Source organism: Bos grunniens, chromosome 2 (genome assembly GCF_055505025.1).
Source record: "Bos grunniens cultivar Pamir isolate PY7600 chromosome 2, Bosgru_T2T1.0, whole genome shotgun sequence".
NCBI classification, from domain to species: Eukaryota; Metazoa; Chordata; class Mammalia; order Artiodactyla; family Bovidae; genus Bos; species Bos grunniens.
This window is the reverse complement of record NC_141166.1, coordinates 104,271,307-104,298,668: the sequence shown is the minus strand read 5'-3', so window position 1 is coordinate 104,298,668 and position 27,362 is coordinate 104,271,307.

The window sequence follows — 27,362 nt, the reverse complement described above, 5'->3', positions numbered from 1 at the left end:
CTCAACCAATATCCTATTCAATGCTTAAAACTTTCCTACTGCATCATTACAAGGTGAATCAGTGGAAAAACATCCTAATGACAGGGTCATACCCAAGGCAGTTGTTGTTTGTTTTTATTTATATTTCTTTTCTTTCCTCTTTTTTCCCTTTTTATCTCTACACCCTATAGAGATAGTTCTATAATAGTATGACTTTGGGAAAATGACGCGGCAAAGTAGAACTTAGAAATCTTTATGGCTTTGCTTTACAAAAGCTTAAGACTTTAGAAGAATTTCAGTTAAGGTCCTGGAGAACATAAATGGATAAATTTTTTTTCCAATATTAAAAAGAAATTTTCCAGAGCCTGGGAGAAGAGAGGGAGGCAGCTCTATGTCAGAGAGAGTTGAGTAGTCTCTCGGGAGATAATGCCAGAATCAACTTCATCCCAGGTTTCCCTGCCCTTAAATGGCAAAGCAGCAGCCAAGTGTAGCTAAACTGAAAGAGGAACATGTGAACAATCACTATCTCATTAGTTACCTGGGGGACTGATGACTACAAAAAAGTCCGATGAATACAAAATTGTGTAGCCCCCAACATCAATACAAGCCTAAGATCCCAGAATTGAATAACAACTTCTGAGGTATCTTTTTTGGACTCAGTTTCTTTCCACCAACTCAATAGAGCCTAAAAAACAGGCATTATGTTATAACAAGAGATTAAGAAGTCATATTCTTTTTGCACACCTGAGTTGTGAATTATTTCATACCCTGATCTGTTATATCAAGCTTTTTCCTATGACATGGTTTTCTTCATTGACTGTTGCCCACTTTGCCAAAGTTTAAACTTTGGCAACCAAAACTGATTATCATCATCAGGATGTGATTTAATAAGTAGAAGTACATTATAACTTTCTTTGTTCTGGTCATTATGTTTCCTTTGATGTAACCAGAATTATTTTTTCTTTCTTTGACCCCTCATGACAATGATGACCCAAACTACAGACAACTCAAACCTCAAAATCTTTTTCATTCATATCAGTGTTAAGGAATGACTTCTCAGCTAGATTTGTACCAACATTTGGAGCTTAATATTAGTTTCTAGTAAATGCATTTGTTTTTCTGTTTCTTTTTTTTTTTCCTTTGGACTTCAAGTGCAAAGTTGTGACATTCATATTCTTCAATTCTTGGCATGTTATCATTATCAAAACCTATAATGACACTTATCTGTTTTACTTTATTAATATTCCCTTATCCCTGGATTCTCACTCCCATGTCATCCTATAGAAACCCATTTAAAGTTGTATGACATAAATTCATATGTAGGTATATATATCCTTGATATATTTACTCACCCTTGATATTTAACGTGGTTTTGACCCTTCAAACTTTACCTGCAGGCCCAGGATCTTACCTGTGGCCACCATCCCAGCTGGGGTTTTGATCTGACCTCAGGCCTCCTGGCTTCAAGCCTGAACGCAGCCCTCTTGCCCTGCGGGTCTTTTGGCATTCCCAGGCTTACTCTGGAAAGAGTCCAAGGCTTTCCCTGGTCACTGGATACTTTACCAAGGCCATTTTCTTTCTTTCCAGATGCTGGCGTCTTTTTTAGAATTTCGTGAAACAGTTTTATTTACTTCCCTTCCTATTTCATTTCTGGGAACTAAAAATCATCGATGAACTTATTTACTCAATCAAGCAAATATTTAGTATGCAAATTCAATGGCTCCAGCATTGTTAGTTACATGTACAGAATATATCTTAACAGAACATATGGATTTTTCCAAATTAGCTCTTTATAAACTAAAAATTGAGCTTATGTTCCTTTAAAATAAATTTTGATTGTACAATTCAAATTAAAAAGTAAAAATATTTTAACAACTGCTTTTATTCTATTGCCCAGTAAAAAAAATTAATGATATTAAGAAATGTATATACATATATATATATCTTTAAATGTAAATTATGGGAGTAGGTCTGGTGAGGCCTTTACAACCTCCAGACATTCTTTGGATTCATTGGAGCGTATATAACTTCATTGCTAACACTAGCAAGGGGGTACTCTTTCTGCCCCCTTCTGATGCCTATGTCAGAAGCTTTCTCTATCTCCTTTATACTTTAATAAAACTTTATTACACACACACACACAAAAAGAAATGTATATACAACTTAACTTTTTTTGAAACGCATGAATAGTTATAAAGAATGAGATAAATCCAAGGATAAACAAATTTCAATTATTGTAAAAAGAGGGTGTCGTAAGATTTCAAAGATTATTCCATTTGAAACTTTCTAAATAAAAACAAGTCAGTCTTTTTAAAAAACATATCTGAGAGCAACAAAATGTATATATTAAGGCTAATATGGTCATTAATATATGAACTGTATAGATCACTATAGAGATGGTTTACCTCTTTTTTTTACTGTTTGTTTCAAAAGTTTTCTAATAAAATAACTAGGGTTCCATATATTGACAGGTAACACCTGACAAAATCAGTCTAGTTTCAATTGAATTGGCTTCTATTTCAAGCCTTGTAATATCATTGTCAGATGTACCAATAAGTCATTATTTCCAGGAATGAAACCTACAATACGGTGGCATATCCCATCCTCTTAGTTATAAAAAAAAGACTAATACAGATGGAAAGAATAAATAAATCCATAGTAGCCTTGTGAGTGTGTGAGTCACTCGGTCATGTCTGACTCTTTGCGATCCCATGAATTGTGTAGCCCTCCAGGCTTCTCTGACCATGGAATTCTCCAGGCAAGAATACTGGAGTGGGTAGCCATTTGCTTCTCCAGGGGATCTTCCCAACCCAGGGAGCAGAACCAGGTCTCCCACATTGCAGAGCCACCATTTGAGCCACCAGGAAAGCCCATGAAACCTTGTGGTCAACACTAAATCAGAGTGATTTGACAAACAGAAAAATACTGGAAAGAAAAAAAGCATCTCATCTGTTTTTTAGGTTTCAGAAGATTCATAACGTGACATATTTCTAAATTCTGCTAAAAACTTAGAAATAGAAATAAAGCATCATATAAATCTTAGAATTCTCTGATGGAAAAAGTATGAACAATGAATATGTTGCTGAATGAATAGCATAGCCCTTTGCAAACAAATGAGACTGTCAAATGAGAGAGAAATTATTTTATCAGAAAATCTGTTAGACTTAGACATCAAATGTGATGAGTGAATAAACATTAGTTTTCTTGTTGCTTAGTTCTTCTCTAAAGCAAGAGCATTTTCTTCATAAGAGCACACTAAATGCATTCTCCAAGTGACTCATTTTCAAACTAGATGGCAAATGTGTGGGAGAAACCCACCAAAGTCTTTGATTAAACTAGTGAGAGGGGCTGTCTGACTTATCCATGAAATGATAGAGGCTGTATTTGTTCTAATAATGCATCTAAGATTCCATTTCTAGTTGCTTGACGTTATTTATTTACTCAGTGGCCACCCCACGTGGCTTGAAGAATCTTAGTTCCCCAGTAAGGGATTGAATCCTCATCCTCAGCAGTGAGAGCATAGAGTCCTAACCATTGGATCTCCAGGCAATTCCCTCCAGTTGCTTGTTTTAGATAGTGATTTTGGAGCTCCTCTCTAGAAAAAAATATTAAAGTCCAGTTGAAATAACCCCCTTTTTTCCTGACCTTAATCTTGAAATCTAGAAACTTTCTAAACTATGAAACTGCTGGAGGAAAGCGGCATTGGAGAAGACAGTGGCAGAATTATGCCAAGTCCAGGGAAATGAAGAGAGCTAGGAAATGACTGTATGAGAGTGCAGGGTTTGGAAATTACACATGGATAGATATTGAAACATGGCAATTCATATGCAGTCCAGCAAGAGATCTGCTGGTACACAATGTATAGGACTGCCCCCCATTTTTTTTGCTTGTGTATATATATATATATATATATATATATATATTTTATATATATTGTTGGCCAAGTGCAATCTGTTGAAAGTTTCCTAATAGGTCTTGGTGTTATTAAACTTTCTGGTCTAATACACTCCTAACATGCTTCTCTTTTCCTTTTCCCTTAAGGAAACAGTCAGCCAAATCACATTTGCTATAGTTTCTAAGAATTTGTAACAGTATATAAATTTAAGGATATTTGAAATTTATCATATGATAAATAAAGTAACTTCCCAAGTTAAATCTCATTCCTGATAATGAGTTTTTATGCATTAATAAAATGGTAACTGGTACAAGCATACGAATGCCATTTTAAAGGTAGAATAAATATCTTTTCTCCATACCATTGAATACACAGTGCTCAAAGTAAATATTCAAACACTGGCCAATATTAGCCCCCAAAATCATTGATATAGATTATATGGAAATAAAGTTCAATTTGAATTTAATGTTAGCAGCATCTTATTCCAAATACATTGACTTATAACAGTTCAAAATACAGTGGTATAAACTATATAAAAAGTAAGTATAATATATATTTATATATATGTAAATATAATAATAATAAAGTATTCCTCATTCATGTGAGGAATATTAGCTCTGAAATTTTTGCTTAAAATGAAATATCTCATTTTGCCTGATTACAGGGGATTTCTTGTTTTGTTCCCAGTGGAGTATTACATATAGATCACATCTAAATGTGACCAGATGTTAAAATAAAATGTGAAAAAGCATAGATTATTTTAGTTTTCACTGTTCTTGTGAATTTTGGCTGCAGCAAACTATGCTAAAATAAAAAATTCTCAATAGATTGTTCTAAATATTTGGTTATATCAGACAATTTAATGAGAAGATTGAATTGACTTTATGGTGATCTAACTCATAACTAACATTGGGCTGAGAAAATTAGTCCAGTTGATTCTTTTGTGGTTGATTTGGTCATGATTAAAATCTAGGAAGAAAGAAGCTATAACAATAAAGTGAAAGTGAAAGTGAAGTCGTGTCGACTCTTTGCGACCCCATGGATTATAGCCCACCAGGCTTCTCCATCCATGGGATTCTCCAGGCAAGAATACTGGAGTGGGTTGCCATTTCCTTCTCCAGGGGATCTTCCCAACCCAGGGATCAAACCCAGGTCTCCTGCATTGCAGGCAGATGCTTTAACCTCTGAGCCACCTCAAATCACTCTACATGGTAAACAAGTAAACAAGCACAATTCAGGTAGGAATTCTTATTTCAACCTTTATAAATCTCTTAACTCAATTCTCTTACCTGTAAATGGAGACAGTAATGACCACTTCATTTGATTGCTCTGAGAATTAACTGAAGTAATAATATAAAGCATTTAGCATAGAACCTAGTATCTATAAACATTTAACAAATATTACTTTCTGTTTATTCTCTTATGTTCTAAAGTCCATTTTTTTCTCAAAGTCTTGTATCATGTTGAATATCAACTTCTTCTTAATGATTAAATCCCTGTTGATCTTTTATTCCATGATGTTCATGTTTAATTGAATAATGACTCAAGATGTCTACACACTACAATTAGAGATTTCATGATAATCTAACATAGGCCCTCTGCTTTTTATGAATGGTTTGTGCTCTAACAGCCAATTCATTAATATGCTATTAAGAATTCAAAGCACATATTTCCAAGGAAATAATGCTTGTATCATTTATCATTTACTAGATGTATTATATAAACATACCTGAAGAGTTTAATGTCTTTTGATAACATTCTACGGGGAAATACATTCAAAATTCTAAGTTAGGGTTTTGGGTAATATATGCTCAGGTGGTGCAGTGGTTAAGAATCTGTCTGCAGTGCAGGAGACACGAAAGACACAGGTTTGATTGCTTGGTCAGGAAGATCTTCTGGAGTAGGAAATGGCAACCCACTCCAGTATGTTTGCCTGGAAAATTAAATGGACCAAGGAGCCTGGTGGACTACAGTTCATGGTGTTGCAAAAAGTTGGACACAAGTAACGCATGTGTGTGCGCACACACACACACACAATATATGCTCATCACAGAAAGCGAGAAGGGAATTTCTCTTAGCTGAAAGCTGCTATAGGATTCTCTGCAGGCTGGGATGGTAAGACTTTGGCCAAGGGAGGCCTTCTTGCTGCCTCCATTGTCATTGTCTTTTTCAGTTACCGCTAGTATAGCTTTCCTTTTAGTCCCATTTCTACAGACACATACACATAAACACACACACACACACTCTCTCTTACTCTTTTCCTTTAAGAGCTATTGACTCTCCACTACTACCACTCCTCACCACTGTTTCTTTCCCTCCTGGTCATTGTAGCTGCTGCTGCTGCTAAGTCGCTTCAGTCATGTCCGACTCTGTGCGACCCCATAGACGGCAGCCCACCAGGCTCCCCCGTCCCTGGGATTCCCCAGGCAAGAACACTGGAGTGGGTTGCCATTTCCTTCTCCAACGCATGAAGGTGAAAAGAGAAAGTGAAGTCGCTCAGTCGTGTCCGACTCTTAGCGACCCCGTGGACTGCAGCCTTCCAGGGTCCTCCATCCATGGGATTTTCCAGGCAAGAGTACTGGAGTGGGGTGCCATTGCCTTCTCTGCACTTGATGTAAACTTATGATCCCTATATATACCCCCCAAGTTGCTAAACACAGTAGCCCTTTTGAGGGGTAGGAGAAGCAGACAGGTAGGGTTTATTGCCAGGAAATGCCTGGAACTAATGATCATCAGCTATCCTAGCCTGTTCATTTATTACTACAACCTGCCCTTACCTCATCACATTTCTCATTTTTTCACTTAGGCCTTGGAGAAAATTAAAGATGTATAAAAGAATAAGGAAAAAATTATCCACCTCATAGAACAAACTAGAATCATAAGAGTTGAAATTTGATGAATAGGAGAGGGAACGAGGAACAGGACTAGCTCTCTAATGTGGATAGAAGCTCAAGATTCTGGTGGGAAAGATCTCACTAATAAATTCTTGAATAAATACGTGAAGGAATAAACAACAGAGTGAGATTTCTTTTAGTTAATGTGCTTTGAAAACTATAAATCAATATAAAATTTAGAGGTGCCTCCACCTCTCCCTGATCCACCTTGGTAAACGGGAAGGGTTTGGGGATTCCCGGCATGTGTAGTTGATATTATGGCAGACAGACAGGTAATCTGATGCTTACAGTATTTATGTAGGTAGTAGAGTATGGGGAAAAGCTTTTAATTGAAAGTCATCTGAAGTCAAGGTAATGTTTTGTGACTTCCTAGTGCAGGTGACTTTGGGTAATTCCTTCACCTTTCTAGGCCTCTCTGTTCTAGCGTTTTTGAGGTCATGAAACTAGAATACAAAATGAAAAATATGCAAGCACATTTTTAATTTTTAAAAATGTCCTGCAATGCAATTCATGGAAGCATTTGAAATGGGTAATTTTTTTCCCTTCTAATTGTCCCAGAAGCATTATCTGTACAATGAGGAACAGCCACACGAATCCATGACATTCAATCAGTCATCTGGGGGACTCCAGACCTAGAGGTGTGTGGCATCCTGCATTAGAGCATCTGTAAGGCTGATATTTTCCTTTCCTAAATGCATGTTTGGGTATTCTAGTGACACAGACTAAGAAGGACCCAATTAGCTTCTACTGTTTAGTTGAGAGTCTATCCTGCATAAAGGAAATAATAAGAAAATCATTTTCCGCCTGCACTTCCATTCAAACCAAGTCACTGAAGGCATTCACTTGAACAGAGTACTTCCTTTACTGAAGAATAAGGAAGATGAACACACATTCTTTTAGTATAAAAACACTGGTAAGGGTCAAGTAGCACATTGCTAGCTGAGTTGTGGCCCAGTGTGGCTTATTATGGCTATTTGCTGAGAGAGTGTATCAAGTCACTTGGCTCATTTTTAAACTTTTTTTCCATCTTTAACAAGTGCCAGACATGTGAGGCCATAATGAGTTTAATTAAAGTCAACGGCAGTCAATAATTCAAACCTTATAAAGGCAATTTTGGAGCAAATAAAACTTCTAACTCAAAACATGCAATATTCTACTTAAGTAAAAGTTTAAATAATATTTGTAGAGTAAAAACGCCATGTGTATCACAGGTTGGTATTATGCAAAGACCTGATTTCCAATGCTTGATCCACCTCTAGCTGACTGCATTATTTAGAGCAAGTAAAATTTTTAATTAAGAGAACTTTTTTAGCACCTAGCACCATGCTTGTATGAAACTGGCCTTAATAAATATTTATTAAGCATATCAGTGTTTTAAAATGTACAGTGCTAACATGAAACAAAGGCAACAAACAGCTAGAGAGGAGGAAAGGCAGATAAAGGAGGGAAAGAGACTTACTTCATTAACTCATAATCTTTGTGCTTCTCCTATGAAGCTAGGTTGTCACCCCTTCCTAGAAAGACTTAATGTGAGCTATAATGAGTTTAAATATTATGAAGAATTTATCACTTTTGCAGGATGTACTATTAAGTGTCATACATAATTAAAATAATAATTTGGAAGTGATTTATTTCCAAAACAAATGGATCCAGTCTATAAAGGGATTCAAGACTCTGGCTTGCTATGTGTAGGCTGCCTCTCCAATGTGTGGCATTTAAACTCATTGAAGTCACTCTACTAACAGAATAGATGTCTTCCTACAAAAGACAGTAGCTAAAGGCTTGTATTATTTATGTATCTTGTTAAGAGAAAAATTTTATTGGATCCATTCTCATTCTGTCACCATTGACTTTAACGTTTTATTGAAATCTACCCTCCTGTTTGAGAGAAGTTTCGGGAATTGAATGACAAATGCGGAATGCAAATCAGAATGGCTACACTGCTCACACCATCTTCACTTGGACTGCAGTGTTTTCTGCTCTTACCAGGTTTCAAAAACCAATATTCAAAATCACCTTCTTTTATAGGAAACCAAAACATGCTGTTGAAACATGTAAGATGAGAAGATGGAACAGGCAATCAGTTTTTGAATTGAGAAACCTGTGTAGTGAAATTATGATGAACCTAGCCTTTCTCTACCATAAAAAAGCTAGTCCCCTTGGATAGGGAATTAAACGCTCATTTCACTAAAGTGAAGAGCTCAGTCTCATCTACTTGAAAGATAATGTGATTAAAAGTCTGAATTTTGAAATATTTAAAATTTAGTTCCATGTTACAGAACTCCAGATACCTCTTTGAGTACATATTGATGGTTTTAGGTAAATTTATTATGTGTTGTTTATATACATGAATATTTTGAACACATACTTCATATTCCATCATAAAAATATTTTACATAATTTTTGAATAATAAATGATGAACTATGATCCTCTTCACGCATAGTAAATGTTAAATGCTGCATTGTTTGCAGACATTAAGCCGTAAGTGTTATTTGAGATGTTGCAAAATCCTGACCCCTTTAAAAGCCAAACAGCACGACGGCAGGCCTTCCCTAGCAACTGTATTCATAATGGCAATCTCCGACAGCCAGTCAAACTAAATAAACCATCAAGAATTCCAAGCTAAAATGAGTTGTTGAGGGCTCCCGTTATCATGTCGGGACTGAGGTCATGGAGGGAACCGGAATGTTATTTTCACTAGTGCTGGCCTGCCAGTTAGTGCTGGAATTAGATTTTAGTGAAGGTGAACTTCACCATTGCTGATACTGGCAGAAATGCACTCAAAATCCTTGTAAGGGCATCAGAAAGGTTTGTGGATTACAGAGAGGTGACTCTACCCCCTCTCCTGTTTCTCTGTTTCTTGTCTTGAGTGTCTCCTGTTGATCTAGAAAACCATTGCCTTATACCAGGATTTATGATCCACAATTTGTCTGCCAGTGCTGGAAATCAAACCAAAATTTCCTGGGCACAGCGTGTCAGCACACTTGAGAGGCATAAGCTTTGACGCACACTGGTTAAGTTGGACAATCCTTAACAAGATATTATTTAAAGCAAGATGTTCAAAAGATGATTGTTTTTTGCTTTTAGAGTGTAGGTGCTTTATTTTATTTTAAAAGCGTTATAAAGCATTACTGTTTAATCTCATTTTGGATCAATAAAGCATCTTAGCTGGTGAAAAAGGCATCCAGGGAAGATTCTGACAGTCTTCCTAAGTACAATATCCTTGACTCAGATGTTTCTGGAGGTGACATAGGACCCGGGGATAGACAGGTAGAGTAAGTAAATTTCCACCCTGTACACAGAAGTTGAAAAATAGCTATGCAGTCAGACTCTTACTGTATTTTCTTTTCTTTCTGGTGATAAAAACTAATTCAGTTATTCTGATTTTATGTCACTTGGTTGAACAATGAAAACTCAAAGGAAAGGATAAAAATCTACATTTATAAAATGTCGTGTGTTGCAACAGCAGTGTATGCTACAGGTTGTTGTTAAATGATGTAACTGAGCTAATGAGTTTTAGTTATGAACAGAACATGCAACTACAGGATGATACAGCTCATATCACCCCAATTTTTCTTCTACCAGAGATGGGATTTAAAGTCACGACCAAGTCCACGTGAGTTTTGCATTTCACTTCTACAAGATCGTCTGTGAAGCAATGAGGCAGATGCAAATAGCCTGTAGTTTCCCTTCATTCTAGACCAACCCTCAAGATACTATTATTTTTACAGAAATAAACTCTCACAAAAGGTCCTATGAATTCAGATTAACGGTGGTTTCTTTCTTGTAGCTGTATTAGCTTTAGTAGTGCTTTCGTACAAATGGCCTCAGTGTATCATCAGAAATGCATTATTTATCACAGTTCAAGATATTGCAGATACAGTGGGCAAGATGGAGAATCCTTATTGACAAATTGATGTAACAGAGAGAATTAGTACAATTAAACTGTATCTGACATGAAATAGAGGTTTTTGAAAGAATGGCTGAAACTTTGATAAACAAGTCTTGGTGAGCAGAGGTGGACCTCTCTAGGCAGCTGAAATGTCAGGCCAGAGGCAGGAGCTTTTGTTATACCTGCTGGGTTGGCAATAATAAGCCAACATAGACTTGAAGGCTTGACAAATTATAATATTTTATATTCTTATTTTAAGACAATATTTCAGAATTATTTATTACTTTCTATTGAACTTTGTGGAAATAACCTTTGTCCTAGATTTTGAGCATGAACGGGCATTTTCATATCAGTCTATCATCAACATTTGAAATACACCCCAAACAAAATACTCTCAAGATTAGAAATAGAACAACCTATTACATCATTTCCTCAAAAAATTATAGCCTGAGATGCAAAGGGTCTTTTCTAACTGATTTCTGAAGGTTATAGTTAAAAAAGAAGAAGAAGAAGAAGAAAAAGAAAAAAAAGGAAACTAGAAAAATAAGTGGTCTCTCTGATAAATGCTATTTTCTCTCTCTCAGTCCACAACAGTCAGCAGAGTACAAGGAGGTTCTGCTGCTCATGCTAAAGACCTGGGCAATGGTTTAGTAGAGTTGACTTTTTATTCTGTGCATAATGTTGAAGGCTAATGAATACGTTTGCTGTCTGAATCCTGCCACTGGTCCCTTTTCACGTCCAGGTGATGGTCAGTTGAGTATGCACGCAAAGAACTCAGCCAAGGAGGCAGAAGCAGGACAGCCGTGGTGTCTAAGGTAAGGAGCTGCCTAGTAAAGCTGGACCAGGGAAGAAGGCAGAACTTCCCTCCTGCCAAGGACAGAAGTCCTATCCTTCTGAAGAACCAACAGAGGAGGAGGAAAGGAAGACACCCTCTCTGTTACAGGCTAGTGGTCCAAGGGAGAGAATGAAAAGAATGGCCTGTTTCCAGATCTGGGGGTAAGAGTAAGCTCACACACTATAACCAGGACACGGCCAAACCAGAGAAGTTACTCTTGCCTCCGGGTGAAGCAAGTAACTGGATGGAGAAAAGGGCCAAATCTTTTTCCCTAACATTGACTGGAGGGACAAAGTGGGATGTCTGTGATGGCTGTTCCCTCCCTGTACCAAACTCTAAACAAGTTTACCTTTTAACATGTAAAGACTTAAATAAATTCTTTGCACGTTTAAGAATTAATCCTGGCTTTCCCACTTAGAGAATGTAATATAGCATTAAGAGGTAATGCCTGTTCGTGTTTTCCAGAGTACTCTGCATGGAACACTGGTTCTTCATGATGTAATTATAAAGGAGGAGGAAAGTTCAGTAATAAACTAAGTGTGGTTAGCTTTGAATTAAAATATTGAATTACTCATTTTCTTTACTAAAAGCCCCCTCAGAGCTTTTAATCTGTGAATGTGTATAGTGATCACTTAAAGAGGGGGAGCATATGTGTTATTTCCCATAATTATTTGATAACCAGATACTACTTTTTTTTTTCCAGGAATATCTCATAGGACCAGTGCCCCTTGAAAACATTCTTTGGTAAGGGTTAGGCCAGTAGATATTCTCTCACTTCTCATTTCCAGAATACCAAGGCCCCTGGGAGAAAACAGACCAAAAAGAATGATAGCAGACCTGGGCCATGAGAAACCAAGATCATGTGGGGTCTAGAACTGGATGGCTTGATGCTGGTCACCAAGGCTGTGAACTGGAAGCCCTAGATCTGAATTCAGTTCCAGGCTGGATAATTTTTAAAACACATATCATATAGAAAATGCACATGACAATGTTTTTAGGGGGGCACATTCTGTCCAAATTAGTTTCCAAATAAGATCTCATACCTGTCACACTTAATTCATTCATATTGCCTGCTAGATCCCTGAAGGCATTTGAGTTTGTAATGCCTACCCTAGAAAGTCTGCAGAGGAAAGCTTAACTGCCCAGTCAGTTTCTGAATCATGCTAGGCTCTGAAATGCACAGGATCAGCTACAACTGCGGGCTCCCCATAGGGACCAGTCTTGATGGGTGAATTTAACTCAGATAACTATTATATATATTACTGTGGGCAAGAATCCCTTAGAAGAAATGGAGCAGCCATCATAGTCAACAAGAGTCTGAAATGCAGTACTTGGATGCAATCTCAAAAACAACAGAATGATCTCTGTTCATTTCCAAGGCAAACCATTCAATATCACAGTAATGCAAGTCTATGCCCTAACCAGTAATGCTGAAGAGGCTGAAGTTGGATGGTTCTATGAAGACCTACAAGACCTTCTTGAACTAACATCCAAAAATATGTCCTTTCCATTATAGGAGACTGGAATGCAAAAGTAGGAAGTCAAGGGATACCTGGAGTAACAGGTAAATTTGGCCTTGGAGTACAAAATGAAGTAGGGCAAAGGCTAACAGAGTTTTGCAAAGAGAATGCATTTGTCATATCAAATACCCTCTTCCAACAACTCAAGAGAAGACTCTGCACATGGACATCACCAGATAGTCAATACTGAAATCAGATTGATTATATTCTTTGCAGCTGAAGATGGAGAAACTCTATACAGTCAGCAAAAACAAGACTGGAAGCTGACTGTGGCTCAGATCATGAACTCCTTATTGTCAAATTCAGACTTAAATTGAAGAAAATAGGGAAAAACACTGGACCATTCAGGTATGATCTAAATCAAATCCCTTATGATTATACAGTGGAATTGACACATAGATTCAAGGGATTAGATCTGATAAAGTGCCTGAAGAGCTTTGGATGGAGGTTCATGACATTGTACAGGAGGCAGGGATCAAGACCATCCTCAAGAAAAAGAAATGCAAAAAGGCAAAATGGTTGTCTGAGGAGGCCTTACAAATAGCTGTGAAAAAAAAAGAGAAGCGAAAGGTAAAGGAAAAAAGAAAGATATATCCATTTGAATGCAGAGTTCCAAAGAATAGCAAGGAGAGATAAAAAAGCCTTCCTTAGTGATCAATGCAAAGAAAGAGAGGAAAGCAATAGAATGGGAAAGCCAAGAGATATCTTCAAGAAACTTAAAGATACCAAGGGAATATTTCATGTAAAGATAGGCACAATAAAAGACAGAAATGGTATGGACCTAACAGAAGCAGAAAATATTAAGGAGAGGTGGCAACAATACACAGAAGAACTATACAAAAAAGATCTTCATGACCCAGATCTTCATCACACAATGATATGATCACTCACCTAGAGCAAGACATTCTGGAATGCAAAGTCAAGTGGGCCTTGTAAAGCATCACTGTGAACAAAACTAGTGGAGGTGATGGAATTTCAGTTGAGCTATTTCAAATCCTAAAAGATGATGCTGTGAAAGTGCTGCACTCAATATGCCAGCAGTGGCCACAGGACTGGAAAAGGTCAATTTTCATTCCAATCCCAAAGAAAGGCAATGCCAAAGAATGCTCAAACTACGGCAAAATTGTGCTCATCTTACATGCTTGCAAAGTAATGCTTGAAATTCACCAAGCCTGGCTTCAACATTACATGAACTGTGAACTTCCAGAGGTTCAACCTGGATTTAGAAAAGGCAGAGGAACCAGAGATCAAATTGCCAACATCTCTTGGATCATCAAAAAAACAAGAGAGTTCCAGAAAAACATCTATTTCTGCTTTATTGACAATGCCAAAGCCTTTGACTGTGTGGATCACAACAAACTGGAAAATTCTGAAAGAGATGGGAATACCAGATCACCTTACTTGCCTCCTGAGAAAGCTGTATGCAGGTCAAGAAGCAACTGTTAGAACTAGACATAGAAAAACAGACTGATTCCAAATCGGGAAAGGAGTACGTCAAGGCTATATATTGTAACCCTGCTTATTTCACTTATATGCAGAGTACATCATGTGAAATGCCAGGCTGGATGAAGCTCAAGCTGGAATCAAGATTGCTGGGAGAAATATCCATAACCTCAAATATGCAGATGACACTACCCTTATGGCAGAAAGCAATGAGGAAGTAAAGATCCTTGTGATGAAAGTGAAAGAGGAGAGTGAAAAATTTGGCTTAAAACTCAACACTCACAAAACTAAGATCATGGCATCTGGTCCCATCACTTCATGGCAAATAGATGGGGAAACAATGGAAACAGTGACAGACTTTATTTTTTGAGCTCCAAAATCACTGCAGATGGTGACTGCAGCCATGAAATTAAAAGACGTTTGCTCCTTGGAAGAAAAGCAATAACCAATCTAGACAGTATTAAAAAGTAGAGACATTACTTTGCCAACAAAGGTCCATCTAACCAAAGCTATGGTTTTTCCAGTAATCATGTATGAATGCGAGAGGTGAACTATAAACAAATCTGAGTGTCATAGAATTGATGCTTTTGAACTGTGGTGTTGGAGAAGACTCTTGAGAGTCCCTTCGACCGCAAGGAGATCAACTAGTTACTCCAAAAGTAAATCAGTACTGAATATTCATTGGAAAGACTGATGCTGAAGCTGAAACTCCAATATTTTGGCCACTGATGTGAAGAACTGACTCATTTGAAAAGACCCTGATGCTGCATGCAGGAACAGAAAGGGACGACAGAGGATGAGATGGTTGGATGGAATCACCGACTTGATGGACATGAGCTTGAGCAAGTTCTGGAAGTTGGTGATGGACAGGGAAGCCTGGTGTGCTGCAGTCCATGGGGCTGCAAAGAATCAGACATGACTGAGTGACTGAACTGAACTGATGGGAAAAGTGCTAGACACTATTTCTCTAGATTCATACAACTCTGGAACACTGTAAATCCAGTTTTGTTTCTCAGTGCTAATAAGGGGCCAAGTTCTAGACATTATGACCGTACCAGCCTAGCATTTTTTATCATCTTCCTCAGCACTGAAATTCTAAACATGTATCTGCCACTCACTTGCATGTCAGCGAAACCTGCCAAAAACGCTCATGGGCTCTATCACTGTCAATTAAGTTTTGTAAATAGTTTGGTTTTATCATTTAACATTTTTAACAATTTTGGAGCAAACTCTAAATATGTTGCAGATGTGTCTGTTTTATTAAATATAACATATTGATCAGAATCTAAATGTTTCTCCATATCTTGGGGTCATTACACTGAACATCAATTATTATATTGTAAGGAATAAGGTTCATAGAACCTGACAAAGCATATGGGATTGTCTCTACACTGCATGATTTCAGAAGTAACAAATTTTCAATTCTCCTATTCCCTTTCTCCCGGAGAAGGCAATGGCACCCCACTCCAGTACTCTTGCCTGGAAAATCCTATGGATGGAGGAGCCTGGAAGGCTGCAGTTCATGGGGTCGCTGAGGGTCGGACACGACTGAGCGACTTCACTTTCACCTTTCACTTTCATGCATTGGAGAAGGAAATGGCAACCCACTCCAGTGTTCTTGCCTGGAGAATCCCAGGGATGGGGGAGCCTGGTGGGCTGCCGTCTATGGGGTCGCACATCGTCGGACACGACTGAAGCGACTTAGCAGCAGCAGCAGCAGCATTCCCTTTCTCCGTCATGTCTCTTCTTTTATTATCAGGTTTTTGGTTGTTATTCTCACTGCTTTCAATATGCCTGACTAATCTGTAGAAGATAGGAAAATCAAATGGATATGATTGCTACAATTTTATGTTGATAGGAGTTCAGTTCAGTTCAGTTGCTCAGTCATGTCCGACTCTTTGCGACCCTATGAATTGCAGCACGCCAGGCCTCGCTATCCATCACCAACTCCTGGAGTTCACTCAAACTCACGTCCATTGAGTCGGTGATGCCATCCAGCCATCTCATCCTCTGTCGTCCCCTTCTCCTCCTGCCCCTAATCCCTCCCAGCATCAGAGTCTTTTCCAATGAGTCAACTCTTCGCATGAGGTGGCCAAAGTACTGGACTTTCATCTTTAGCATCATTCCTTCCAAAGAACACCCAGGACTGATCTCCTTTAGAATGGACTGGTTGGATCTCCTTGCAGTCCAAGGGACTCTCAAGAGTCTCCTCCAACACCACAGTTCAAAAGCATCAATTCTTCGGAGCTCAGCTTTCTTCACAGTCCAACTCTCACATCTATACATGACCACTGGAAAAACCATAGCCTTGACTAGACGGACCTTTGTTGGCAAAGTAATGTCTCTGCTTTTGAATATGCTATCTAGATTGGTCATAACTTTCCTTCCAAGGAGTGATAGGAGTTAATAGGCTATTAAAGTACTTTTCCACAAGGAAACCACATGTATATATAGTACAGACTTGGAAACCTTACTTTGCAGTTTGGTGGAGGAGTGGGGGTATGGGGGAGGATGGGGTGTAGTGGGGGGTGGCACAGAAGTATTTTTGTTCTCTTCTTGGTTGTTGATTGTGTTTTAAGGTAAAAAATATATTTCTCTATTTGCTTCTGAACATGTACAATATCCAAAATCCTTCAGTTCAATTGTGATGTCTTTGAAGATAGATTATATGGTGCTTATCTAGTAATCTACATTGTAGCACACATGAAGTGCTCAGTAAATATCTGTTGGCCAATCTAATTCTTTAATTCTTTCCTTCTTCCCTGTACTTGACAACACCATCAGATTTATTCTGACGTTCACTAGAATTGCTTATTTTACTTAGCATAAGCAGTGTAATATGTATTATGGGATAAATTGTGTACCCCTAAAAGATATGTTGAAGTCTTAACCTCAGGACATGAGAATGTAATCTCATTTGGAAATAGAGTTGTTACAAATATAATTCATTGAGTTAAACTGAGGTCATACTGGAGTATGCTGGGCCCTTAGTCCAATATGACTATTGTCCTAATAAAGAGAAGAAGAGACACATGGAAGAGAGGAGACAATTGGGAAGAAGATGGCCTTGTTATGACAGAGGCAGAGATGGAGTGAACAAATCTGCAAGACAAGATACATGAAGAAATACCAGCAAACACCAGAAGGTATAAAAGACTTAAGTATAGGAGGAATATCACAATTATATAAAAGAAATTAATACTTAAAAAATGATGGGTTCCTTAAAAGGAATATCCATCTGGGGGAAGCTAAATTTGGAATCCTAATAAATCAGAGCTCTTTTAAAGGAGAATTATTACTTTTCCCATTTTCCCATTAGGAAAATGCCAATTTTTTTTCCTTGGAATTTTTCTTTTGCTTCATTTTAGGATACTTTTAAAGTCTGTGGGTCTAAGGAGCAAGGCTGAGCAGTTGCTTAAAAAAAATCAAGTTAAAAGTTCTATACAAAAGGGACAGACTTCAGACAAGCTATACAAATAAATATATTGTAGTTTGAACTGCAAGAAACTCAATAGTGTTTTTGTTGCTGTTGTCATTGCTCAGGAAAACATTTTATTCCTAGAACTTGGTCAATACAAGATAAAAAAAAAGATACAGATTTGTCTGGGTTTCTCTGCATGTGAGTTAGAGAAAATAGACAGGTCTGACAAACATCTGGGAAATGGTGGTATAGCTAGCTCAAGGGTTTTTATCCACTTCACATATTGCCTGGAATTAACAACAGTGTCCTCTGTCTTCTAATGTGATTGGCTGCAATGGTTCCAGTAATTTAAAATACAAATAGTGCTGATAAGGCATGGTAAGGATTGGCCTGTTTTAGTTCTGAAAACACTGAACCTTACAAATGATATAGTGGTAAAATGAAAGAAATATTGCCAGAAAATATTGATAGTGGATTGAATCTAAATTCACAGAGAGAGGAATTGCCTGGTGGAAATATGAGGTCCTGTACCCTTTCACACTGCAGTTTTTAATGACTGGTTTTCTTTATGAAGAAAAACGCATTTTACTTTCAATGCAAAGCATCCCTTTTCACTACTTATCAGTTAATGTTTTGATTCGCAGATGTTGAAGCTCTGTAGTTCAGAGCACAGGCTTTGGAGTCAGATGGACTTGAGTGAAATCTCAGCCTGTCTACTTGCCCTGGATCTGTTACTCTCTCTGTCTTAGTCTCCACATCTGTAAACTGGGCAAATAGGAATGCTTCTCTCCTGCTGTGGCCATGAGCAGTAAATGAGATAATGCAGGTCAGAGACCAGCAGAGTACCTAGCACTTGAATGTCCTTATTGAATGGTGTTTGCATTTATTTTTTACTTTACCTTTGCTCAGCCTGTATATGCTTGTCTAGACCTTGGGAATCCTGTGAGTCTAAAACAATATCTCAACACATGGCTGAAAAAAAAATCACCATGTTAGCAATTATATACCAATTATTAAGGATTCTACACTTTAACAGTAATAGGGCCATGTAGAATTGATAGGTCTAAAATAAGTCTTCTATTTTTATGTTTAGCCTGTAGAATATATAATGTTGTCAACAATGCAAGTCAGGATGATGGTGATTTTGTGGGCCATAGTAAAATGAATTAAATTTGTCCACATCAAGGAAAACTCTAAGACATCCAGAACAAGATAAGAACTTTGGATGGATTAAAACTAATCCTGTAAACCTGAGGGAGGGACAAGATTCACCAGGAGGACTTGCAAGGAAGGAGCTAGAAGAAAAAGAAACTTGGTAATTATCCTCTTATTCTCCTACATCCTTTCCACTCTTTATCTTTTCCACCATTCCATACCTCATCCAAAACTGGCTCTTGAGTAGAATGAGGACCAAATGTTTGATTAGAAATTGGAGAGCGATTTCAATTATTGAGCTTCCCTGGTGGCTCAGATGGTAAAGCGTCTGCCTGCAATGCAGGACACCCAGGTTTAATCCCTGGGTCAGGAAGATCCCCTGGAGAAGGAAATGGCAACTCATTCCAGTACCCTTGCCTGGAAAATCCCATGGATGGAGGAGCCTGGTAGGCTACAGTCCATGGGCTCGCAAAGAGTCGGACACGACTGAGCGACTTCACTTTCTTTCTTTCTTCAGTCATCAGGGCATCTCCATGTGAATGTAGTTCTGACATGAGCAAAGTTATTAAAACAGAAAGATAAGAATTATACACGTCAAAGAAATACAGACTATAATAATCTATGATGATAACCCTTCTAAAATAAGATTAATTCTGCATTATTAAAATTGAAAGCTAACTTCTATGTTTTGATTTTGTTTGATTTTAAGCAAAACTATGTTTCCAAAATGGTTTTATGGTCATGATTGCTTTTAAGCCAATGAGACGAACATAATTATCTCAATTTTAGGTTTCCTTTCTTAGCTATAAATATGTTTAGGATAAGGAATAGAATCTATGTACATAATTAGGTTGTAAATATATCTTAGTAGTTAAAACAAAGGAGAGCATGCTTAAAACAAAGGAGAACGTAGTGTAACACTTAAGTTTATAAAGCAGAATTCCCTAGCACATTAATAGTTTATATTGTTTGATCAGATTATATGAGTGCTATCAACCAAAATTGTCAGATTTCTATGTTTTATTCTTTAAAAGAATTAACTTTTACTCATGTGCAGTGATTCAACATTTTTCAGATAGGAGGCCTTGGGTACACTGAATACTTTCTTGTAGATCCACATCCAGCCCCCTACAGCAGCCCAAGGATATGGAGAAAGAGACAGCATGTCAGAGATGGGGGCAGCACTTTGACCTTGAACACAACATCTGATGCCAGGATTTCCATGGCAGGAATTCTGCAGCCTGCAGTCTGGGGTCACCTGGATACCCCGTTCTGTGCTTCATTCACAGGTAAAAATTAGGGTCTCCTTCTGTAACCTCTAACAGCTGGAGGAGATTTCTAAGAAGTATGAGGATTTATTCTTTCTTTCTCCTCTCTCCACCTTCTCTCCCATTCTATATACACACACACACACATACACATATCAACAATAACCCCTACCCCCCAAATTCCAATGGTTTAAAAGAAAAATAGATTAATCAGCAGGTAACTCCCAGTTTTAAACTGTCCCACTATTTTAATGATAGACTAGGCATTGCAGGCATGTAATTTTCTAAAGCAGCAAAGTCAAATGCTGTAATAGTTTAATACTAGGTCCCACTTGACTTGGATGCTATTTGTCCACATGAAAGTATCACCAATGACACCTTTGTTGGCCAGTTTCAGCAAAAGCACCAAGCTCTTAATGAGCATTTATTATTTATTTGACCTTCGGAGGTCTCAGGGTATATGCAGTTATAAAGTCATATGCATAAAACCATCTCTGCAATAAATTAAAATTAAACTAACCATGGCAGTGGTATTCCAGGAGCATAGCTTTACGTACTTGGGTAGGCCAAGTGGAAGTGATGAGTTCTGCTCCGTGTCTTGAAGGTCAGGAGAATTGGATTCTGTCAAACAAGGGAAGCCAGAAAACTGCAGAGTCCAGCAAGAATCTCTCTACAGCCTGTGGCCTGTCAGAAGCAGAGTCTAAGCAAGGGGCACCAGCAAGCCCATTTGGGAAGCATCAAGCTCAAGTCCAAGCATGTTAATGTGGGGCTACAGGAGACCTGAAGTGACGTGCCTCCATCTCCACCTGTTTACCTGCTCCATAACGCAGGACAGCCTTCCCCAGGGATATGCATTCTACTCCATGAACAAGATGTTTCCAGTGGAGCATATCAGCGATGATATTTTCATCATTTTAACATCCTGACAACAAAGAGTTCAAAATACGCCTTCTCCCACTTAATCAGGGCTTCTTCAGTGAAGAAAGAAATGCCTTCCAAGACAAAAGGAAAAGCAGAGAAATTAATTGAATGAGCTTCCTGTCATGTATAGACTACTAAATGTGTAATTTAATACTGAAGTGAAGTTGCTCAGTCATGTCCAACTCTTTGTGACCCCATGGACTGTAGCCTACCAGGTTCCTCCATCCATGGAATCTTCCAGGCAAGAGTACTGGAGTAGGTTGCCATTTCCTTCTCCAGGGGATCTTCCCGACCCAGGGATCGAACCCAGGTCTCCCACATTGCAGGCAGACACTTTAGCATCTGAGCCACCAGGGAAGCTACCAGAGCCATATTACATATAGTTGGATGGTCAAGTGGTCAACTGCAAGATTAACTTTTCTATGAAAAACAGCCCCAAACCTCCTCTTTTGAGTCTCAGAGGAAATTCAGGAGCTAGGTCTCCCTACGTTTGTTGCCCTGAACTTCCATTGTCTGTAGGTGAACAGTAATGAGACCAAGAGGATAAGCAGGAAGTAGTTGACTTGTTGAAACACACAAGAAAGACCATTAGTGTGACAAAGAGAGTTGTTAAAGTTCTCCATGTCCAAAAGCTGATAGAAATATAGCACAAACTTCTGAAAACTGTTTTCCTAGTAATACGAGTTTATTGGCCATACTAGCACTCAACCAGTCAGCTTAAGAAAAGACATGGGCACCTTCCCTACTTAAGGTATTATTTCAAGCTGGTGCTAGAGAGCTATCCATTTGCGTTTCTTATCAAGTACAGCAAATGTGCCAATATTTTTAAAAACTAGAAGGCTTTTGTTTTTGTTTTAACACAAGCATAACAGCACTGTGGAATATTTATACCTCCACATCCTTTGCAGTAGATTAGAGTAGGTCAATTAAACAGGCCTGAACTTAAACAAATACAAAGATGGAACTTAATTATCCTGTACAATTTCTCCCTTTCCCTTCTTCCCCTCCTCCAAATTGTCTAAATACCACACTTGCTTTTTAAAATTTCCTTCCAATAAACAATTCAAAATCATCTAGTTTACAAAAGCAAATGCAGAACTATTTAAAGCAGTCTGCGAAGGTAGAGCCTAGGAGAAAGCCCATTTGTTGGATTTTATTTCCCTGATATTTTAGGATAAAATACCAAAATATCATGCACAGTCACATAATACAGTGCAATACAATGCATTAGTTTTAGAATAACCCTTCATAGTGTCTTGCTCCTCAGAATTAGCAAATTAATATATAAATTAAGAGGAGTTGGAACACTGGGTAAAAAGATTTGCACCTTAATTTTTTAAAGCCATCAAAGCCAAACTAGTAACAATGGCTATAAAAAGTGATTACTCATCTTGAGAGTGCCAAAGGTCCTCATTAATACTGCAATCTAGCCCTCCCACTGCACACTCCTGTCAGTAACGTTAGGCTCCTCATACCCCTTCCCCTGTACATATGCTTAGCACCCTCCTTGAAACTTTCTCCAACACTCTCCAGGGAGGGGCAAACAGGACTTTCACGCTTTCCCACCACTCTGAGCATCCACTGTCTCTCCTGTTGTTTTGGCACTTGATTATATTTAGCCTATTGGTATATACTGACTCTCAAATACTTTTCTTAAATCACAAGCATGTAAGGAAAGGGGCACTGCATATGAAAATCTCTCTCGTTGAGGGAACGGGGCATCAGATCAGTACAGAACTCAAACTTCTCTGCTGTTGCCAGCTGGGCTTCCCTTGTGGCTCAGGTGGTAAAGAATCTGCCAGCAATGCAGGAGACCTGGGTTTGATCCCTGGGTTGGGAAGATCCCCTAGAAAACAGGAAAGGCTACCCACTCCAGTATTCTCGCCTGGAGAATTCCATGGATGGTATATTCCATGGGGTTGCAAAGAGTCGGATACTAATGAGTGACTAAGTACACACATTGGTAGGGCAGATGTTGCTGGATCATTAAATGAGACAATGCATACAAATCACTTAGCACTAAGCTAGTGCGTAGGCTGGTCCATTAGGGCTTCCCAGGTGGCGCTGGTGGTAAAGAACCATGCTGCCAGTGCAGGAGATGCTATGGGACATGGATTCGATTCCTGATTCGGGAAGATCCCCTAGAGGAGAGCATAACAACTCACTCCAGTATTCTTGCCTGGAAAATCCCATGTTCAGAGGAGCCTGGCAGGTTACAGTCCATGGGGTTGCAAAGAGTCAGATACAACTGAAGTGACTTAGGACACATGCACACACACACACAATGTCCTGGAATTCCTCACCTTAGGAATTAATAAGAAACTGCCCTGTACTCTCTGACTGGGGCTTCAAAATCTGCTATCCAACTGACAAGAGCCTGGGAGCCAGCCTAGTCTGGACCTCAGGACTCTGAAGACCCTGGTCCATCATAAACGAATGGATCTTGCTCACATTGGTCTCTTCAGCTGTCTAATGGTTTTGATACTCAGAAAGGCAATAGACTTTGGAATGATTCCTGGTGGTTTTGGAGGCCACCAGGAGAAGAGCCTCTTGGAGAGTTATTATAAATCCCTGACCATTTTAATTAATATATTTGCATTCATCTCAATCTTTTACCAAAACCATTTTTAAAGCAGTGTGGGAAAGTCTGAGAAGAGTATAGATAGCTGTTTATTATCAAGCTCTTTGTGTTGTTCCCAAGATCATTTACCTAAAAACAAGCTCTTCTTGCTTGCTTATAAGTAGTTGGCTCTTGCTGTTTCTACCATAGCAAGGGAATGTGACATCAGAGACAGAAGAAACAATGAAATCCTAAGAGAGAAAGATTATATTCTCATGTTTGATAATGAAAAAAGAATACAAATGCAATAACTGCCCCAGAAATGATAAGCATTTATTAATTTGAAATTTAACTAAAGTGAATTTAGTATTTTATACACTTTGCCCTATTTGTTACGCACATATCTGCACCCTGCTGTTACTTTTTCCTCTACTTCTAAATATGATAATGCATATATTTAAAGAAAGTTATTTTGTCTTCATTACTTTATATGATATAAAGTCTTTTTAAAGAAAGGGAAAGCAATTCCAAAGATTTTACACATTATGGCTGATTATATGATAATGACTAAATTTGTTACCAGATGTGAAAATCTATAAAAAACTGAATTTGGCTATTTGGTAAGCTCAGATATGAATATTATGGCTCTAGTGGTATATAAGAATATTTATCTGAGAGAAATGCCAAAAATTATGAAAAACCTAGATATGCAAAAATTAAAATGATTATCTGTGAAAGCGGAGAGTTTTAGCATCGATGAATAAAGTATTGTCATCATAATTCAGAAGGAACTACTACTAATTGGACCGTAAGTGAAAAAAATTCAGATTTTTAGTTATTCATATTCTCTAGAATAGATGCTTATAATGGGTTCCAATTACTTCAATAGTTTAATTAAGTGCCATATTGAAACATTTTGTTTTCATTCATTCCAACATTCATTCCAAAAGCTTTTTCTAACCTCGTTCGCTTCCGCATTCATTCCAAGAACATTTTTCTAGCGTCTACAGAAAATATAAATGAATTGAAAGTTATTTCCCTTGAGAAACTTGAGGAAAGTCAAAACAACTGATCACTAGTAAACATAAGTAAGCACATGACTGTACATGTTATCAATAACCAATATTTATTGATTTGATTGCAAAGTGCCAGGCACTGTGCTAAGGGCAAAACAGCAAGTTATTTTGTTTCATTCTCACAACTGTATAAGGTTGTTACGGAGAGTTTCTCCAGTTTACATGGACTAAGATGTTAAATGTCTTATCCAAGGTTAATCCAAGTGTCAGGATTCAAACCCAGGTCATGTATCCTCAAAGCTCTTAACCTCGAATATTCAACAGGGAAAATGGTTTAGCATTGGAAAAAGCCTGGGTTTTAGGGTCAGAAAATATTAAGCCCGCTCTGTGTCATTCACCAAGCTCTGAGATCTTAGACAAATCACTTAACTTCCTTGAGTTTCAAGTTCTTTTTTAAATAGAGTGGGATACATGAAGAGGCTATGTAAGCCATAAAACATCCTGCAGACATCAGCTGCTGATATTTTCATTCCAACCTGCATATATATAGTGAAGGAATACCATGTGCTATATTACACTAATAAAAAGAGACTTCTTTAAAAAGGATGTTTCATTTTGGAATCATAAAAAATTACTAGATCAAGATTGATGGAGAAGAGTCAGAGTTCATTTACTGCTTAGAACAGGACAGCCCTAGTTTTATCATCTATATGGAAATATATTATTCAATATTTACAATGAAATTACACTACTAAGTCTACATACATTTGTGCTTTTCTAATCATTAGCACTGACTTACCAGCACAGATACTTTGAAATAACAAGAATGTGTTATTAGAGCAGTTAGAAAGATATTGGTAATAGTTATGTCAATATGTAACTCATGTCAGAACAGTTAAATGGGAGGGCACCAGGCTTATCAAAAGAAGCAAATGGTCCCTCACCCCCTGGTCTCCAGAGTTTTATAGCATCTCATAAGCAGTCTAACACATAAAAAGTTCATTGCTCAAATTGTGTGAAAGAACTGGGCATATTTAAATTTTTAAATTATTTTCATTATTGTTGTTTCATTTTCCTAAGGGAACTCTTAGTGGTAAAAAGACAGTAAATATGTCAAATCAGACAGTAAATTGAAATGTGATGTCAGTTTCATTGAAACTATCCTCTACTAGTATTATTTTAATATGATTTATTTTTATTCCTGTCATAATAATATTTCTAAAATATTAATCAGTACTGTTTTACTTTAAGCATATTTAAAATTTTCCTAACCTTAAGAAGATAATATTAGCTCAACAATTAATATCATTATTTTCCAATCTAATTAGTTCTCTAGAAGGAGAGCTGTATTGTTTCAATATGAAATTCAACCTATTACGCCAATGAGTATACTTTCCTCAAAATATTGTTGAAAAAAATTTAAAGAAAGATAATGAATTTAAGAAATAATTTTATTGGAACATAATCACCATTCAGATTCCCTAATCTCAGATTGGGCTTCCCAGCTGGCACTAATGATTAAAAAAATCTGACTGCCAATGCAGGAGTCACAAGAAACATGGGTTCAATCCCTGGGGTCAAAAAGATCCCTTGGAGGTGGAAATCACTACCCATTCCAGTATTCTTGCCAGGAGAATTTCATGGACAGAGGAGCCTGGCAGGCTATAGATTAGCCATTGGTAGTTTACCAGCTGACTATTTAGTCATTAAAATACAAATATTTTTTCCACTTCTGTCTGCCTCAGATATAAGCACTTCACAGAGCTGAAACAAATCAACATAGATTTAAACTGGTATATGAAATAAAAATGAGAAAAATCTTAGGAAAACAATCAGCAATATAAGATTCTGATATAAAAGTGTTTTTGTATTTTTTAAGTATGTGCCAACTTCTCAGTGTCACATATTGGGTTTTACATTGAGATAAGCCATACCTATAAGAAGAAATCACTTTTTCATACTATGTCACAAACACAGAGCTCTGTAGGTGAGGCCTTCATTGTATATTTTATCTCCTCCTCCTCAGTCAACAAGCATAAACTGGCTCACTGGCCAAAAGTAAAGGCAAGGGGCAGGAGCTATGATCCAAGCTGTGCAATAATACCATTCTCATCCATGTTAATATACTGAGTTAATTACATTGCACACACAAAATGTAAAATTAGTCTCAGGTTGCCTCTTTTTTTTTTTTTTTTAATGTATTTGTTTTTAAACTTTATTTGAATACAAGTCAAATGGAACAATGGTAGAAATCTTTCAGGCACAAAAATCCAAAACAAGTGTAACCAAATCTAAGATCAGTGGGCCCTGACCTGCAGAGGGAACCATTCTGAATAATTTCAGCCCAAATTTTCACTTTGGGATCCCAGTGTTCTGGATCTCACCTCTCCTCTGTTCTTGGACAGCATAAATGTGGTCTAGGAATTACCCTGCTGCTTGTCTGCCCAGTGAAGAACTCATGAGGATCTTGCCCTTTCCAAGTTGGGAATTTTTGCCAAAATAGGGCTTGCTATTAACCTCTCCTCAGCAACTCAGTAACAACAACTTCTTTAGTTAGCCAAA